The sequence below is a fragment of the Eptesicus fuscus genome, chromosome 7, assembly GCF_027574615.1.
Source record: "Eptesicus fuscus isolate TK198812 chromosome 7, DD_ASM_mEF_20220401, whole genome shotgun sequence".
Taxonomy (NCBI): domain Eukaryota; kingdom Metazoa; phylum Chordata; class Mammalia; order Chiroptera; family Vespertilionidae; genus Eptesicus; species Eptesicus fuscus.
The window spans coordinates 104743504-104762498 of NC_072479.1; the positions used below are offsets into that span (position 1 = coordinate 104743504).

General features: G+C 44.6%; 1 protein-coding gene and 1 pseudogene across 4 annotated transcripts in view; both read right to left on the reverse strand.

The window, feature by feature from the left end:
- Positions 1 to 18995, reverse strand: part of PACSIN2 (protein kinase C and casein kinase substrate in neurons 2) — a 111745-nt gene that overhangs the window by 55830 nt on the left and 36920 nt on the right. For 2 of the 4 annotated variants that reach the window (XM_054719605.1, XM_054719608.1), the window contains exon 2: positions 7367 to 7473. The exons of 1 other annotated variant lie outside the window; for it this stretch is intronic. The gene's annotated coding sequence lies outside the window, so the exon portion shown is untranslated. The remainder of the gene's footprint in view (positions 1 to 7366; positions 7474 to 18995) is intronic. One more of the 4 variants, XM_054719606.1, reaches the window with a different exon arrangement.
- LOC114227742 (palmitoyltransferase ZDHHC4-like) lies at positions 3754 to 4994 on the reverse strand (annotated as a pseudogene).

Here is an 18995-nt window from a genome sequence, read left to right on the forward strand (position 1 = left end):
CTACAAGATCCCATGCTATCTGGCCCCAGCTTCCAACTTCAGTCTCAGCTCCTTCCAATCCTGGCTCGACTCCTCCAGCTACCGTGACCTTCCTGTGGGTCACCAAATGCACCGGCTTAGCCCCAACTTTGCACTGGCTACCCCTGTGCCAGGAACACCCTTCCTCCAACGTCTGCAGGCTGTGCTGCCTTACATCACCAGACATCACCTTCTTCTGAAGAAAACCTCCCCTAATCCATCCCATTCCTCTGACACTCAGCCCTGACTCTGCTCCATTTTCTTAATAACACTTAGCCCCACAGGCCAACTTACATACTGTCTCTTTCCACTCACCAGAACGCAGGCTCTGAAAAACCAAGTCCTTGTTCAACTTGTAGCCTTAGTATTGATGTATAACAGGCATACAACAAACATGTCTGGAATGAATGAGTCAAGAAATGTGCGAGGCTCTGGAGCACACACCCAGTGTGACAGAACAGACTTCTGTTTTCAGCAGCAAGGAAAAGCAGGTATCTTAATGACTCTCTTGTTGCAAAATTTAAACAGCTGAACAAAATATGTTTACATCACTGAGTTGGCATAAAATAAAGGGAGATAAAGACACTAAAAACACAAATTTAAAGAAGCAACCATAGAATAAAAGTAGATAAATCAGATTTCTTTCTGAAATAGCAAGAAAGAAAATATAAAAGAAAAATTAATAGACTTGGAGAAAAAGTGAAATCCTAACTTACATCTAATGAAGTTACAGAAGAAGATAACATTAAGAATGGGGAAGAAGCAATATCTAAAGATAATTTCTCAGACTAAACCAAAAATCAAGGAAGCCCAATGAATTCAAGCAAGATTTTAAAGAGAGAGATCCAGACCACCACAATTAAAGCGAAACTGTAAAACCTCCAAGTTGTAGAACAGATCATAAAAGCAGTCAGCAGAAAGACCACAAAGAATGGCAACTGAACTAAGAGCAAAAGTGAAAGCCAGGAGACAATGGAATAATATATACTATATGCTGAGTAACAATGACTGCCAACTATGAATTCCATACCCAGCAAAACTAGTTTTTAAGAACAAAGAATTAGGCATTTTAAGACAGATAAAATATATACCACAGCAAAAAACCTTCACAGAAAAAGGAAATTTTAAAGAATATACTTTAGGAAAATGAAATAATCTGAGGTGGAAAGCTTGAAGCACAAGAAAGATGGTAAGTAAATATACTGGTGAATATATGGATAAATCTAAACAGCACTGACTGCATGAAACACAGCATCAAATTTTCAGAATTAAACAATTCAGGAGAGAAATACTGGACAAGCTGGAAGGGGGTGTGGAGTTAAAAGGATTTAAATCCTTTCATTAGTGAAGGGAGAAGTAAAGACATTACATTTTGTTAAGTGCGTTAAAATATCTAGGATAGCTACTAAAGGACTAGACAGAATTTAATTTCTAACCTTAGAAAAAACAAATGCAATGAAGGGGGTGAGGGGTAACAACAGGACTCAAAACAAAAGAAGGCAAAAAACACTTCTTAAGTTACATAAATATCTAACCACTATGTTGTACACCCGAATCTAATATAACATTGTATGTCTACTGTAATAAAAAATAAAGAGAATCTAAAAGAATTTTTTAACTCACCAGAAAAACTATAGCAAATAGAAGGCACCAGAACAAGAAAAGGCTGCATCTATGCAATACCATTCCTATTTATATTGTACTAGAGGTATTAGCCGATGCAATAAAGAAAATAGTAAAAGATGTAAGAATTAGAAAAGAAGAAAGAAAACATCATTATTTGCAGCTGATAGGGTTTTAGCAAGCTTGACGGACACTGCTGGGATTTCAGAGCTACAGTGCTGTGGGCTCTGTGCAGTGGGTCTCATTTACCACGAGGGAGACACCATTGTAACCCTCCTGTGACAGATAAAGAAACTGAGACTCAGACAGGTGAAATATCTTGCCCAAAGCCACCTGGCAAGTAAATGACTGCTTTTGAAATTAAATCTATCTGTCCCCAAAGCTTAACCACTATGCCTGCCACAGAGTGAGAGACAAATAATGAGGACACCACCTCTACTCTCCCAGACGCAAGTATGACGGTGATACAGGTGCAGTGGAGTACAAGGAGGCGATACTGACCTGAAGGAAGTCAGGGAAGAGAGCCTGGGGCGAGATCTGAAGCTTGCAGGGAATGGGTTTCTTCAGCATTTTGACTTCTCTAACAAAGACATCGTGGAGCGGATAAATAGATTGGCAAAGCTTTTCTATGTCTTTTCCAATGCTAGCTGGAATCCACTTATTGACTACTTCTTTCAAATCATTTGTCTGCACCTCTCGGCTCATGATATCCATCATCTTCTCCTGGATTTGGTGGACCTGTTGATGCTGAGCAAAGAAGTCTTCCGAATCTGATTGCTGCTTTTTTCAGTGTAACCAACACAGAGTAGATGAAGCAAATAACCACCGGTAGTCTTGACATCAATATGAGCTTCAGTCGTGGTCTGCCATTTTTTGACCATGGAGCACATTCTGTCACGAGTAAGACCATGCCATGGAAATTAGGCAGTGTTTGCCCTGAACATCCTCAGTAATTGGTTTGAATTTTCTAAATGCAACTTCATAGTTCTGCAGATCAGCTAGACTCACTTCAAAGACACGACTCTTCTCCAGTTGTCGTGGCTCAGCGATTGAGCATTGAACCAGGAGGTCACAGTTCCATTCCAGGTGGGGGCATATGGCCGGGTTGCAACTCAATCCCCAGTTGGGGCTTGTAGGAGGCAGCCAATCAATTATTCTCTCTCTCCAACTCCCCCCCAATATATGTTTATTGATCTCCTCTCTGAAATCAATCAACATATATTTAAAAATACACACACAACACGAATCTTAAGCCTGGAAAGTGTAGCTCAGTGGTTAGGCATGGACCCATGAACCAAGAGGCCACTGGTTCAATTCCTGGTCAGGGCCCATGCCCAGGTTGCGGGCTCGATCCCCAGTAGGGAGCGTACAGGAGGCAGCTGATTGATGCTTCTATCTCTCTATCCTATCCCTCTCCCTTCCTCCCTCTAAAATCAATAAAACATATTTTTTTAAAAACACATTCCTTGAGATCATCAGATATGATTTTGGTTCCATGAGTTCTGTGACTAGTGTGTTTTCAACATTTCTTATACTGAACACTGAGGGTGTTTTCATGTCATGTCACACCCATCTTCCTTAGAAAATGAATGGACTACTTCCTTTTTGGCTCCCCTTTTGCTGCCTTCTGTAAGGCACTTGTTCTTTTTGGGGGGAAGAGGGGAAATACTCTTTTATTTGGAAACAAATCAAAAGGGGATTAGGAAATGAAGCACCTTAAGCAATGCTCTCTTGAGACTTCTTTTCAAGACCCCAGAGTCTTCACAGGCATAACTTGGGCTGGAAAACATTTCCTTTCTCAGAGCCAAGAATAGCCAGCAAATAGTGGGGATTAGAGGATGGGGAGGGTGGGGAGATTGGTGCTGAGAGTAAGGCACTGCCCGGGCAGTATGGCTCAAGCGGTTGAGCGTCGACCCAGGAACCAAGAGAATAAGGCACTGGTTCTTGCCGACCGCCATGCTGCTGCTCAGAGAGCCAACAGGCTCCAATATGCCGTATTCTCTCCGACCTCCTTGCCTCTGCGTATATTGTTTCCTCCATCTCTCCTGTGTGACTGAAAACCTCTGTCTCCAAAACACACCACCCAACTGTGACGTTTTCCCAGCCTCCCCCATTCTTCACGGCAGAAGGTCCCTATAACTCTAGATGACTCATCACCCGCATCTCCCCACTGGACTGTGAGCTTCTCAGAGGCAAGAATTCGACAATCATGGATCTCAGGGCCGAGCACAGTGCCTGACGAGGACTGACAAAACCGAATTCTTTTTTCTTTTTCTTAGAAAGTAAGTACCCATATGTCTAAATAAATATATACTGTATTTAAGAGGCAGTAAGACTCTTCCCATTCCCATTTCTTCTTTCTCTCATAATGTGCAGCAGCAGGTAGAAAGCTCTCTCCAAGGTTGCTCCAAAGCCCATAGGAGCGAATGTTCTGGTAGACCTGGGCTCTGCTGATGGGGGCCGGGCCACAGGGGAGCGATGCCGGCACCAGGCCCGGTCACCTCTGTACCACTCGGTGGTCTGGCTGGTGACGGCCAGGTATAGAGCAAAGCACAGGAAACCGCCCAGGAGGAAGCCTGGTACAACCACAAACCCAGAATGGAGACAATCCCTGGGAAGGTCGGGAAAGGTGCTGGCAAAGATGGGGTCGAGAACTTGGAAGAATCCAACATCATCAACATTAAGTCTCCAGGTGCAAGTCTGACAACACCACCAACTAGACTAGAAACAGTGCACACACGACCGCGGCGGCAGCCGAGGCACTCAGCGTCGAGAGGTAGACGAGGAAGTACCTGGCACTCCAGGCCCCGATGCAGCTGCTCACCCAAACACAGTGGCGGTGAGATCGGTGCCCACGCTGGGCCACACGGCAGGGCCTGGACGGCGCTGGTCTCCTCAATCACAAGTAGAGAGCCTCGTGTTCTCTGGGAACAGCACTCATGGGATTCATAACCGTGAAGGAACAATCATCTGTTTGCTTCCGTTATGGTACCAGGGTCGGCTGCACAACTCAGGGGGGAAAAAGCCAGGTTTACAATCAGCAGCAGACAGGGCAGAAGAAGGTAACACAAGAGAAGTCCAGCTCTTGACAGGAGCCAAATATTTTCCGTGTGTGTTCGGTATAAACCATTCCTTGCAAGACGAGGTGCAGGTTAATGAAGGTGTGGTTTCGTGTATGAAAGAGGTAATGAAGCAATCTGAGCATGGCTCTCCGAAGGCATTCTGGAATTACACAGGAAAATATCTGTCTTCCCTGATCGGGCCTTTCAGGTAACGGGCTTTCGAGCAGATGTAGATCATAAACCACCCCTCAGCACCAAAGCCAGGTAGAACAAGCAGAGAACCAGATCCATCCTGGGGATTTTCTCCTGTTTAGATCATTTTCAGCAACAGCCCTGGCATTCCCCCCCTAACAGTTATGGAGAATTCAAACACTGTCTCCTGTGCAGTGGCATGCGCCTGGCACCACAGCTGACACCCAAAGCTGCAGCAATCCTGGCTGCTCCAGGAGCGACCAGCTGCGCCATGCTGGTGCCTCCACAGCACACCCTAGAACTCTTTATTTTTAAGGAAAATCTCTCTCCAAAGCTCTTTGTGCTTGAGGTAACCCATTATACACCTATGCCAAATGGTACTCACTTAGTTGAGAAATTCAATGAAGAGAATGAATGTGCCCATGCAGAAAGGAACAATGGATCCAGCCAGCCAGCATCCAGGCGGACTGCCCCTCCGGGCTGTGACCTAATGGAAACGAGCCCGGAGCTCGCTCAGGTGCCCGCATGTCCATGGGTGAGAGCAGTTAGGTGGTGGGATGAGGACAGCTCATGTAAACCTCACACGATGATTTTCATCAGGATGACAACTTCTACCATCCCAAATTCAAACTCTTCAACGTTAGCAGTTTACTGGATGCACCAAAGAATAAGTGAAATGCCTTACAGTTCAACATGCAATACACAAAGATTTCTCCTCCCAAAGAGATCCTGCTGCTTGCCTGCACGGCCTCACGGCCTCACACATAACGTTTTCAGAGGCGGCAAATTAACAAAGTCAATAGGTATTTCGTCATTAGTTCACTGTGCCCTGTGCTATTTTTTTCTTTATGTGTCTTTTCTTTTTGGAAAAGAACCATAACGAGAGCAATTCGTTGTTCCTAAATTGCCCTGTACTTCATTTACTTCGCTAAACTAGCAGTAGCAATACGTGTCAGAGACTTGAGAATCAAAGAGAGAATTCCAAACTGGGAAGGGCAACATTTAGCCTGTCAACTACATCAACAACATCATGTCAAGTAAGCATTTTTCAGCAAAATCATTCTCCCCTGATCTCCCTCAAGGACTCTGCTGCAGAACAAATCCTGAAGGGAAGCAAGACTGAATATGAAATTGTCTTCTCGTTAACAGAAAGAAATTTTAAATCCTGTACTCCTGTGGTGGCCTTCGGCAAACATTTCACATTCAGAATGCGTCCTGTTAGGTTCTGTAAGTCATCCAGAAATAGAATATGCTTTGTGAGACCACATCAAGATTCATGTCTTATAATTCATGAATGACAGAGTCTAATGAGAAAAAAATTTAGGCCAGATTCCCAGGGCTGGAGGACACGTTAAATAGACAGCTACTCTGCCATTTGGTATCAAGGCAGAACTATGAGATGCAAATGCATTTAGACCAGCCTGGGGACACACGGCTGTAGTGCCTTTGAAAGGCAATCTCTACAGAAAGAGACCACTGCAACTCACCCACTCATTCACTCACACCTCTTTAAAGACCCAGCTCTAGGGCCTAGGATCTACCTGGGATACTGGGAGGCGTTTCTTCAACCTAGAGGAGGTTCTAAGGGCACCCCCACAGGCCTGGAGAGAAGGCCTGAGCAGAGTGGACGTGAGGAAGACCCGGATGACACCACCAGCACAAACTCTGGTCCAATAGCAACCCGTCCTGCAGCAAAGTCAGCACCACTTTCCCCCTCAGATCTTTTCATTTCACAGGCATACCAGAATACACACTAATGTGGGCAGAAGCGAGGGGCAAGGAGGAATATCAAATACTACTTACTGACTGGGACAATTATATATCAATGACATATTTATATATACATATTTATGCATATATGTTAAGAAGGCCAATTATATATTAAGAAAAAGAAGTCAGTTAAAATATTCTATACTTAACATGTACTGAAACTATAGGGTGCCCACCCCCCCCCCCAAAAAAAAGGTATACACACTTTAACAGCTATTAATTCATTTAATTTTCACTCCTTAAATCAGGTTTAACTGATTTGAAATAATGGGTGAAGCCAGACTAAAGCTTTGTACAAATAAAACTTTATCTAAAGTGCCACTAGACTTTTTTTTTTAATGGGGATACATAAAAGATCAAGTTTAAGGTACAAACCCAGCAACAATCAACGAAGTGAGGGCACACAAATGCCGAACGAAATGATTCTTGACGTTTGCGATTCCATTGTTTCATGTTATCAGCAGTGCCTGGACCAGAATGGTTGTAAGTTTGAAAACAGGCATTGACAAAAAAAATTATTCATTTCTGTAGATTCTTTTAAGTTTTGAAAAAGAACTGTATGTTAATAACCCCTGACTTTATAATCATTTAAAGTGTGTATATTTTTTGGGGACACCCCGTATATAAGAATGATTGGGGAACAAAGGTAACTAGATTATGGAAGCAGTGAACTTTCTCCATCCCTGAAGCGGGCTCCTCACCTGCCTTAGCCGATGGGTCCTCTGGCTCACCAATGAAAGCGCTTCTCCCAGGATAATGCCAACACAGCCGACCAGCACACCAGGAGGGCAGACACGGCTCCAACCTACTGCAGAGAAACAGCGCTCATGTTTCCTCCTTCAGTCTCAGGTCTCATACATTCAAGTAGGTATAAAGTTATTGACCACAACTTCAAGTACAATTACAATATTAAGAAAATGCCTGTTTTCCTATAGTACATTTGTTTCAGAAATTCTTCAAGGCATGTATACTCCATACACTTCAGAAAATACAAGTAAGTGCTTTTCCAGGAACCTCCCCCCCGCCCCCGCCCACCCCACCAGGCATTTTAAGGTGACTGGACAGACAGAGGGAGCCACACTAAGGTCTAAGAACAGTCATCCACTGTTCTCAGCACGCCTCTATTTGCATCTAATTCCCATACTTGAATTTCAGAAAGATTCACATTTGATTTTTAGGAAAGACTATTTTTAACTGATTCTGGAAAGTGGTGGATACATTCCGTTTTTTATAAATTTAAATCATTTCCTCCTTTATTTGTATCATAATGCATTGTTTTACAGTCTGAAAACGTGGGCGGTGTACACTTAGGGTTAGCAAGACTTAAGAGTTGTCAGTATTCCCTAACTGGGGCCGAAATGATCCCAGAGTTCACGGTTTTCCTTTCACATCCTGAGAAATCCTCTTTCAAAGAAGAGTCGAATTCCTTTGTCTGTTTCTTTTATTAGTTGTGATTTTATTAAGTTTGGATTTCTCATCCAGCAGTTAATCATATAACGAGGTTCATTTATAACAATAACAGTTTAAACCTAGTTTACTAGGGGAGAAGCAAGAAGAGGAATTTCAATGCTCTTTGTGGCTTGAGATAATTCAAGTACACCTAATGCCACTTAAGAAAATTATTAAATAAAAGCTGAGTATTTGAAAATGAAACAAATAAAAATGGACTCATCAGGAGAAAAAGCCATTCTTAACCTAGTCCTATTAATCTTGAGATAATGTGAAGAAAGGCGATAAAGGAAAGGCCAATGACTCAGGCGTCAGGAGACCTGGGTTCTAGGCTATCTCAGCTACCAAGCCGTGTGACCTTGGACAAGTCAACAAGGCATTTTGACTCTTGGTCTTAATTCTTTTGTTTAAAAAAAAAAAAAAAAAGGACTGAATATATCAACTCCAAGAGCCATCACAACTTTAAATACCATGTCCCCACCTTTTTAATTATGCCACCAAATAAATAATACAAGTATGTAGCTGGGAAAACAGAACACTACCAATGTATAAAAAGAAAGGGAGGAGGCTGATATTTACCACTGGCATAAATCTCAGACCTGCAAGACATGCTTTGGTTCGAAGTTATACTACGTCTTCATTATTTTCATAAATGCAGCCGTTAAAGTTCATCTAGAATTCAGTAAGATAGCGAATTAAGTAAGAAGGGATTAAAGGAAATGTTCAGAATTACAAGAGCAAGGGCAAAACTGATGGACATGATTAAGGTCTGAGAGAAGTATTATATATTTGGGGGAGTGCTAGAAAACAGAAAGCATGCAGCTCTAAAAGAATGAGATCTATACACATCACGCTCGGGAATGACCTCCCAGGGAAATGTGCTTCTCCGTGTGGCACAGACTGCACCGCATGGCACTTTCTGGAGAACAGAAAGAGGGGACCGCCTTCCTAATGTTCACAGCAATAGGTAACCCAATAAACACACGCACTCGGCAATGGGTACTCACGTTATCAGGATTAGAGAAAACCTCTCATTGCAATGACAGTGCTACATAATACAGGGAGGGGGAGGGAGCCATACTTTTTCAGTTCTAGAATAAGACTTCCAAGATAAGAAACAACTATGTATGTAAGGCTGCTCGGTTGTTGAAGCACTAAAACTTTTACATGTTGCTAGCTAATAAGAACACTGTGTCTGGTGACAGCAGCCGGATGGGGACGAGGGCACAGGGCCTGCTGAGAAGAGAAGAGAAGAGAAGAAAGCGCTGGCTGGGGAGGAAGGCGGAGGGGACTGCAGCAACGCACGCTAATTCTGTCTGCGAGTCCAGTCGGGAGTAAACTGGCATAAAACAGCAATTACAGCCAACAGGAAAAGCTAATTTATCCGTTTTCTCTCACAAGGTCCACTTACATGCCGTAGATTAGATCAGGCTGTTAAGAGAGAAAATGGCAGCATGTGATGACCATAATGCTGAAAGTAGGGGGTAACAGTTACCTCAAGGAACTCATTTAACAACCTAGTAAGAAAAAAACACAGCTAGCAACAGGGAAGCTAGCCTAAAACATGCCAAAGTTTCTCATTTATCCCACCTATATTGAAATGAAGCATGCACATACGTTCTAAAAGCAGAGTAAAAATTATAAAGCACAATCCTTCATTTGTTTAGGCCAAAATCTACACCGAGAAAACCAAAGCATTCTGCATAAAACATTCCACACTGCGTAGTTAATATGGAACTGCCTCAACATTTCTTTAGAAGCTCTAAAACTAGGTGAGCTAAAAAGGCAAGATTTCTGTGAAAACAATCACTCAGGAAAAAAACACAATGAAAGAAAATTTACTTTCAAAAAGGTCTACCTTAAAGGAAACGTCCACCTTAAATGGCACACTCACGTTTCTCTGTCAGATGCTGGCTTCCACTGCCTAACTTTGCAGCTCAGCTCCGGTACCTGCCTCCTTGCAGCCCTGCTGGTATGTCTGACCTCGGCTCCCCGGAATCCCAGCGCATTTCATCATTTCCTGTTGGCTGCCGGCTCCTTGCAGCTGAGATAAGGCCAGTCCCCTGCACTGCTGCATTCGTCCTACAGCACCAGCTTCTCAGACTGCAGCCCGGGCCTCTGGGACCATCACAAAAGAGCTTTCTTTTCAGAAAGGGACCAAATAGAAACACTGGTCTCCCATGGACAACCAGAGAGACACGAGGCCGAAGAACAAAAGTCAGATTACCCCCAAAGTCAACTTGCAGTGTCTACATTAACTTATACCACAGGTGACAGTCTCAGAATCTCTTGTTGTATTGGGTTCTTCTCCTGAGGAGAAAAGACTTGCTCTGTATCTAAGGAGCCAGGTGGCACAGGAGTTAACGTGACAGGGACTTACATGCATGAGAAAATCTTACATTGTCCCTACTTCTCTCGGACTCCACACGCCAAAGCACAGCAGCGTGCTGGAGGGAAATGCAGGCTTACTGCTGCAGATAGGCAGGGACGGCCCTGTCTCCCCGGAGCACGACTGCCTCCCAAGAACGGGGGCACTCAAAAGCACAAATGTGATCACCTAGAAGTAAACACCAAACACCAAAACTCCTTACTTCCTAGAGTTTTACAAGGAATTGAAAGCAGAGGGGGGAAAAATAAAATAATAATATAATTTTAGGGGAGGAAGAAGAGATCCTATATCTCCTCGTTTTCAAATGTATGTGCCCAGAGGAATACTGTATACTTGGCGGTACTTCCCTCTAGCTCCAGTAAAGAGGAGGCACCATCTACGCTGCTTGAAGCCAGGACAGGACAAAGTGGGAGGGCACAGGGCAGGAAGAGGTCAGAGGGGGCACTTTAGAGCAATGTCCTATCTCTTGAGCTATTACAGGTGTGCTGTGTTTGTAAAAATGTACTGGTACTTACAATATGTGCACTTTTATGGATATACCATATTATGCAACAATATAAAAAATATAAACACTACTGAAGAGAGCCAACATTGAAACTAATCTGCAAAAACAGACAAGAAACAAATATTCCAAGGGCTCAATTTCTCCAAAGTGCCCTCCCAGAAGATATATGTTCACCCCCACCCCATGGCAACCTGGGATGGTGGCAGCCAGAACAGGATCAGACCATTCCCTCCTTGCAACGTGGGCCTAAGGAGAAGTCTGTAACCAAGAGAAGATATGAAATTGACAAAAGAATATATTGCAAGAGGAAAGGGGAAATTATGCTAAGTGGATATACTTGCTACCCAAATTTATTCAAAAATTTAAAAAACAGCCATCTAGTCTGACCTTATAACACTAAACAGAACAGTTAGAAATCTTTCTATAATCTGTGTTTAGAAAATTTTTAATGGGAAAACACCAATAAAGCAAAGACCATATCAATACAAGGCTTGATTACTTGACATATGAGAATATAATAATAATTCACCTTCCCTCTCCCCCCCCAAAAAAAAAAACAACAACAAAGAATTTGACCCAAGGCAGATGTCACTGTAGCTAAGTCAATGACTCCCTTACAGAGGGGCGCACATAGGAGTACCAGGCCAGCCACACTCACCCAGCAGCATCCTCTGGTCTGCAGAGGCCAGCACATCTTCCCCGGGCAGTGGTTCTCAACCTTCCTGATGCCGCGACCCTTTAATACAGCTCCTCATGTTGTGGTGCCCCCCAACCATAACATTATTTTCGTTGCTACTTCAAAACCGTAATTTTGCTACTGTTACGAATTGTAATGTAAATATCTGTGTTTTCCGATGGTCTTAGGCTCTACAGCAGCGGTTCTCAACATGTGGGTCGTGAACCGCTAGCAGGGTCGCCTAAGACCATCGGAAAACACAGATATTTACATTACGATTCATAACTAGCAAAATTACGGTTATGAAGAAGCAACGAAAATAATGTTATGGTTGGGGGTCACCACAACATGAGGAGCTGTATTAAAGGGTCGCGGCATCAGGAAGGTTGAGAACCACTGTTCTCAGGGTCTGCTGTGGAACAGAGAGGACCAGGAGCTGGGGGTCTGATTGCCCTAACAGGCACTTTGTCCAGCGATGGACACTAAGGCTGGAAAAGGCTGAGCTTCAGATCAAATGTTTCTGGAGACTACTTCAGTGTCCTTGAGCACAGCACATGGGCAGTCTTTCTAAAAGGAACGATCTAGTGGTTTTATTTCAAAGTCCTTAAACTAAATTTAAGCAGCACACACAAAATGGTATTTTCTTCCAATAAGGAAAACAAGCATGTGAGTTTGGCAACGCAAACTGGTTGTCTACCTTTCCTTTTATCAGCCAGCAAGGCAGAAAGCGCTTCTTTGCCCCGAGTCTCACTTAGGGTGCTTGGTTATGGGGAAGAGACAATCATACAGACCATGCTAGGCAGATGTATTCATTCTGTTTGCCTGACACCCTCTTTCTCATTTTTTTTAATCCGACAAACACCGGCTGCTTATAAACATATATACAATGCTGCCTTCATTTAGGGTTAACCATGGCCCATGAGCCTGAGTACTGCTACCTCCTCCATTTTCCAGCTGAGATAACGGAAGTGCGGAGAGGTTCTGTCACTTGCCCAGTGTCCCAGAGCTAATGTGTCGAGGAGCCAGGATTTGAACCCAAGCAGTCAGCCTCCAGAGTCCGGCTGCTAATCATCACAGCACACTGTCTCTCCATCTTGGCTTCCCTGAAGGATCACACTAGGTCTTAGTAAAATTTTTATTTGAACTAAATTCAGAATGCAGACAGCAGTGGGACTATGAAATGATGAGACCAGCTTTCCAGCGTGGCCGGTACCTGCCCACACCTCTCAGCGGCAGGGGACATGCCTGGCCCAGGCAGCTCTCCCTCCCGAGGTGGTGCTGGGACAGAAAGACTGCTAACCTCTGCGGTGCAGTGACTAAACTGGTATTTCCAGTTCCAGTCTGGTTTCTGTCACCAGACTTGGAACTGCTGGGCATTCATTCAACAAACATTAGTGCCAAGCACAGTGCTTAGGGCCTCAGGGTCTCTACCCTGGGCTGCTCACAGTGCACGGGCAGGCACAGGAGTCAGTAAGTAAAACTGGCATGAGCTGATCAAAGCTAGAACCGGGTGCTGAGGGACCGCTGAGGAGCAATGACCCAGTGCGGGAAGCAGGGTCAGGGAAGGCTTCACGGAGGAGGGACACAGGTGGTTCTCCGAGAGCTCGTCACTGCCTACTCAAAGCATGTGGATTAAGGCAAAAAAATTTCAGAAAGAGTCCAGCAAGTCAGCTGAGGACGACCAGTGCCACCCATTACCTCGGCCACGGCCCACATCAGCGGGGGTGTGAGTGAAGTATTTCCCTGGCATAGCTCACAAACATCAGGACAGCGTCTGGCCAGGCAGCCTCTTGCTCCGATACCTCTGTTACGACTGGCACACGCTAAAAATGGCCTTTACTGGGTTCTTTTAGTATGTTTTTACTAGAGGCCCAATGCACGAAATTCATGCAAGGGGCGGAAGCCGCCTCTGCCTCAGCTTCATCCGGAAGGTCATCTGTAAGGATGTCCAGTCTAATTAGCATACTGCGCTTTTACTATTATAGATTGATTTCAGAGAGGAAGAGAGAGGGTGAAAGAGGTAGAAACATCAATGATGAGAGAGAATCATCTACCGGCTGCCTCCTGCACGCCCCCTTACCAGGGATCAAGCCCACAACCCAGGCATGTGCCCTGACCTGGAATCAAACTGTGACCTCCTGGATCATGGGTCGATGCTCAACCACTTAGCCACACTGGCTGAGCTATTGAACTCTTTTTAAAAACTGCGTAAAATAAGTACTATCAGCCCCATTTTACAGAAGGGAAACCACCACAGAGAAGTTAAGAACCTGCCACAGTCACCCAGCATAGCAGGATGGGATTCTAACTCAGGCCCACCTGATGCTTTCAAAGCTCATCCTTTTCTACCACACTCTTATGCCTCCCATGGAACTACGCCTGTGAGAAAAATCAGGCTATCGGGCAACAGGTCAAGTCATATGGGGAAAAAATAAAATTTCTATGACATGATTTCCCCCCATTCCTCTCCTGGTCTGTCCTTGCTTTATTGACATATAATTCACATACCATACAATTCAGCCATTTAATGTGAACAACACAATGGTTTTTGGTATATTCACAGATATGTGCAACCATCACCCCAGTCCATTTTAGGACATTTTCACTACCTAGAAAGAAACCCATACTCTTTAGCTATCACTGCTCAATCCTCCCATCCCTCCTCCCTGGCCTGAGAAACCACTGCCTCTAACGGGGTGATTCTTACAGAGGGTATGGGCACACCGTAACTGACCAGGATGGTAATGAAACAGTGCAAATTGCAGCTGTGGGCTTCAGGCCTCCCTGTTGGGCTAAAGCTAACAGCTGAGCTGGGCCAAGACGAGGGAAAAGCAGGCAACTCAGGGGCAGGTGCTGGGGTGAGAGGTGGGGGTACCTGGCAGCACCCCCATGCTAGATGGGCTCAATGGTTCAAATGTCCCTGATCTTCACAAGCCCTAAATACAGAGCCAGGTGGTGTACCATCGGAAGGGCGGGCAGAAGTCATGCAAACACCCAAGGTCACACAGCCTTCCACCATGTGGACTGTTCCACCTGCCCTGCCCACCGCCAGGAAGGCAAAGACCAAGATGGTACGGGTAATCAGGATGGAGTTGTTCTGAGAAGCCCAACTATTCGAGGACCAGCAGGACTCGTGGCGTGAGGAACAGGTGACTCCTTCGTGTGGGTTTGTTCATGTGCTCTCAGCCCTCAGGTGCCGGGGGAGGGAGAACTACAAACAGACCATGCACACACTCCTGCCGAGCCCCGATCTCCCTGCCACACTCCTCTACACAGGACATCAAAAACCGCCTGCGCACGGCTTCCCACACATGGAACTCCTCAGCACTGATGGGAGCCACGGGGTAAACCACAGAAACATCAGGATGAGCAGAATGCACACGGCACACCGCGGTTTATTTGAAATTCTAAACCAGGCAACACTCATCTCTGGTGACAGAGCTGTGTTTGCCGGGGGCCAGGAACTGGGTGCGGTGGGGGACGGACCACACAGGGACACAAGGAACTTCTCAAGTGATGGAAATGGTCTGTACCTTGATTAGGGACAGGTCTACGCAGGCCTGCCCATTTGTCAATGTCCCTAAACAGGTGCATTCAGTTGTATGTAAATTGTATCTCAATAAAGAGAAAAGGGAGAGTAAGGGGAGGGAGGAGACAGGGAGAGGAGGGACGAAGACAGGAGAAAAGAAAGGAAGAAAGAAAAAGAGGAAGAAAGGGAGAAAAACCCTTTAAAAAGGGTTTTAGTCTATTTCCAAAGACTAAAATAAGTTCTGTGTAATGTTAGCACCGAGTGCATTTCATTGGGTCTCAATTCTTGGAATAACTTATCCTCTGACATACACAAATGATTCTGAGAAGCCAGAATGTCTACATGCTAACCAGGTTACCTCAGTTCTCTCCACTATTAAGTAAAAAAGTGTGATAATACCGGTCAGTGACTTAGAAATGGCAGCTTTCAGTGATGTTTCAATGGCTGACAGTTTGTAAATATGTAAAATCTAATATGATAATTATAAGTATTAGCTTTTCTTTGTCTTAAATAAACTTTAAATTCTAGAAACCTATCATATTCATAAACAGGTTATATAAAAACATTCTGATATGATGGGTCAAGCTTTTTTTTGAGGGGGGGAGGGGAGTTGGCTATGTTTAAATCCTATTTGTTACCTTTCATATACCAAGACAAAAATAGAGCCATCCTGCTGTGACTCTTCCCACATATATACATAAAAAGGAATAAACCAAGCCAAATTTCTAACATTCTCTATCAAAGAAGGTGCCAGGACAAGCTGAGCTAAGTACCAGTTCTATCTTTGGCAAAGTGAAAAAAAAATAAAACCCTTTATATAAGCTTCTTTGCTTCTCTGGCACTTGTCCAAAGCTCAAAACAAAAGAAGAAGAAGAAGCCAGACTAATTAAAGCAGAAAGACCAATTGGGAAAAACTTCAAAGCACCAATGTGATAGAAAACATGTTAATTTTTTCTTATGCATTTTATAAAAACCCATCGTGAGAAGGAACACCTGACACATAGCTTGGTGGTGAAGACGTCACACAGCCCCACCGTCCTGGGAACATCTGAGCCTTCTTTGGGCACCACACTGAAGATGGAAAATGACTCCAGAAGGAAGGTCTGAATTCAAAAAGGAGTGCTAGCCCAGCTGGTGCGGCTCAGTGGTTAAGCATCCACCTATGAACAAGGAGGTCATGGTTCAGTTCCCAGCTGTGGCACGTGCCTGGGTTGGGTTCAGTGTAGGAGGTGTGTGAGAGGTGGCCAATCAATGATTCTCTCTCAACATTGATGTTTCTATCTCTCCCTTCCTCTCTGATATCAATTTTAAAAAACTTTGTTTTAAAAAGGAGTGTTCAACAAGGTTTGTGGTGAGGGTGGAGATATGTATGCTATGTTAACGTTTCATTGGAGGTTACTTAGAGTAATTTTTCCCCTCACTGATTTATAGGTACCGTGCTAGGCTCTAGAAGTCACAAGCTAAATACTGCACCACACTTGTCCTTACGTAGCTTAGAGTCTAGTGGGGTAGACTACTACAGGACCACACAGTGTGACAAGTGCCACATAACAGAACTAAGCAGGGAGCGCTGAAGGGGGCGTAGAAGGGGGCGCTGAGCAGAGATGTGGGGAAACTCCCAGGAAAGCAAGGCCCTCAGCTCAATCAGGCAGAGGTGGAGTCACCCCGTGCCTCTGGCTGTGACTCCCTTCCCTGGCTGTGGCTCCCTCCTCCTGCGAGGGCAGGCAGGGAACCAGAGCAAGCTCTCAACTTTCCTGGCCCGTGTCTTTTACTAAGGGCAGGGGGAGCACCCAACACAAGGCCACCAGCTTTATTCTGCCCACTAAGGGCATTAAAACAAACAACTACCACCTCCCAGTATTTCATTTCCAAGGCATTTAACACCAGAAAACAAGTCATACACCCTGAGAATAAATGAAAAGCCTCAAACTAATATCTTTAGCTTTATAAAATAGTAACTACTGTTGATAGTATGGCTGCATGACAGTAAAAATACCATCACGAACTGGTGTTTAGAAACCCTGCAAATAGATAATAAAATTAGATACTATTTTATGACATTTTATACACATGTGCCAGGGCCTTTACATACAACAAAAACCCTGCAAGGTGAGAGAATGCCCATATTTTTCAGATGAAAACACTACAGCTTGCCCATGTCACACAGTGCTTCGCTCAGACAGCACCCACAGACACACCGTGATGCCATGGGAGGGCTCAGGTGACCTCTGAGGTCCTCATCAGAACTAAACATGCACTTTATTGTTGTTGCTTTGGGGATGGCAAAGGAAAAATTCAGTTCTGCCACCACTGTCTTTGCTTTGTAGTCCCAAGCAACCAACTTAAATCCTCTGCGAAACCAGGAGAGGTATAACTTTGTAAATAAATGAAATGGCGATCCCAAGCATTCCAGAATGCCCCCATTATCTTCCCCTTTCTCCTCTATTTTGGCCCAGTGCCAGAAAAGTAAGATGGGAAGATGAACAAGAATCAAGTACGCTTTGTGTGTCAAGAAATAACATTTGAACCCTTATTTAGAAGTTTCAATATCATATTCAACGTGCCATGTAATAAACACCTATCATATTTATTAGGTGTTTAATAAATGAATGAATCTAAATCCTATAACACTGTTGTGTGTTATATAAATTCAATTTAGAAGACATGGTCTCTAACCTCCAAAAGCCTCCATTCTAGGTCCAACATATGGAGTTGATTGAAAACAGGATACCAACTACAAACTTAACTATATATCTCATTTTACAAATGTTTTGCTTTTTTTCTACCTTTACCATGTAAATGAAAGTCTACAGTACTTAAGCAATATTTTTATACAATGATCCCAGTCGTACTTCAGCATGGAATGAGATCCTGCTGTGTGAGGACATGAGCCAGGTAATGGCTACAGCCTGGTCCCCTACCGGACCTTCCACAGACATCGCCTGGAAAAGCAGAGCTGAGTGGGGTGGAGCAAGGCAGCAGGGAGCAGATGCAGGCCCTTGGCAAGTTTCTAAGCATCAGCTCCTCTACCTGTACCATGAAGACAGCCGCAGGAGCCGCCGCAGGAGTTGTGAAGATTAAGCGAAATAACATACACACACAGTGCGTTTTTCATGGTAGCCACTGGGACCATCTGATGACAGAAATGGAAGCTCCCAATGATGCTGATCACAACTCAAGCCACAGGAGGCCCCAAGGGCCTCTCGAAGGGCAGGTGTGAAGCACAGGAGGACACATACTTAGGTGGCAGCAGCGTAAGGTTAACCCCAGGAAACTCAGACAGCAGGCAATCAATAAACATTGGAAAATCAATGAACCAATGCCTTAGCAACCAAAACGGAAGTGACTGTCAGAACTCACGATGATCACGTGTGAAGCATGGATAAGGACGGGCTGCTTCAGAAGGCCTTGTGAAGGGAAACAGTGTGAGGGGACTTTGCCCAGAGGCCGACTGGGCCGAGCACCAGAGTGCCAAGTCCGAACGGCTCTCGGGCTCCTGCTGGGAAGGTCAGGGTGCTGTGGTGGAGGTGCTGTGAGCAACCTGGCAGGAGTCACCGGGAGAAAGCAGGGCGCTCAGCCTGGTAGTGGTCACTATTTGTAACAGGACAGGTGGCTCGGCTTAAGATGCTGTACAGACGAAGGGCATGTATCTCCCACGTGTGACCCAGCTAAAGATGGACAGGGTACAAAGTAGTTTAAGTGGTATGATCCCATTTGTTTTTGTTTTTTCAAATCACGTTTGTGTTTGTGTCAATACAACACTGGGAAACTGCACATCAAGG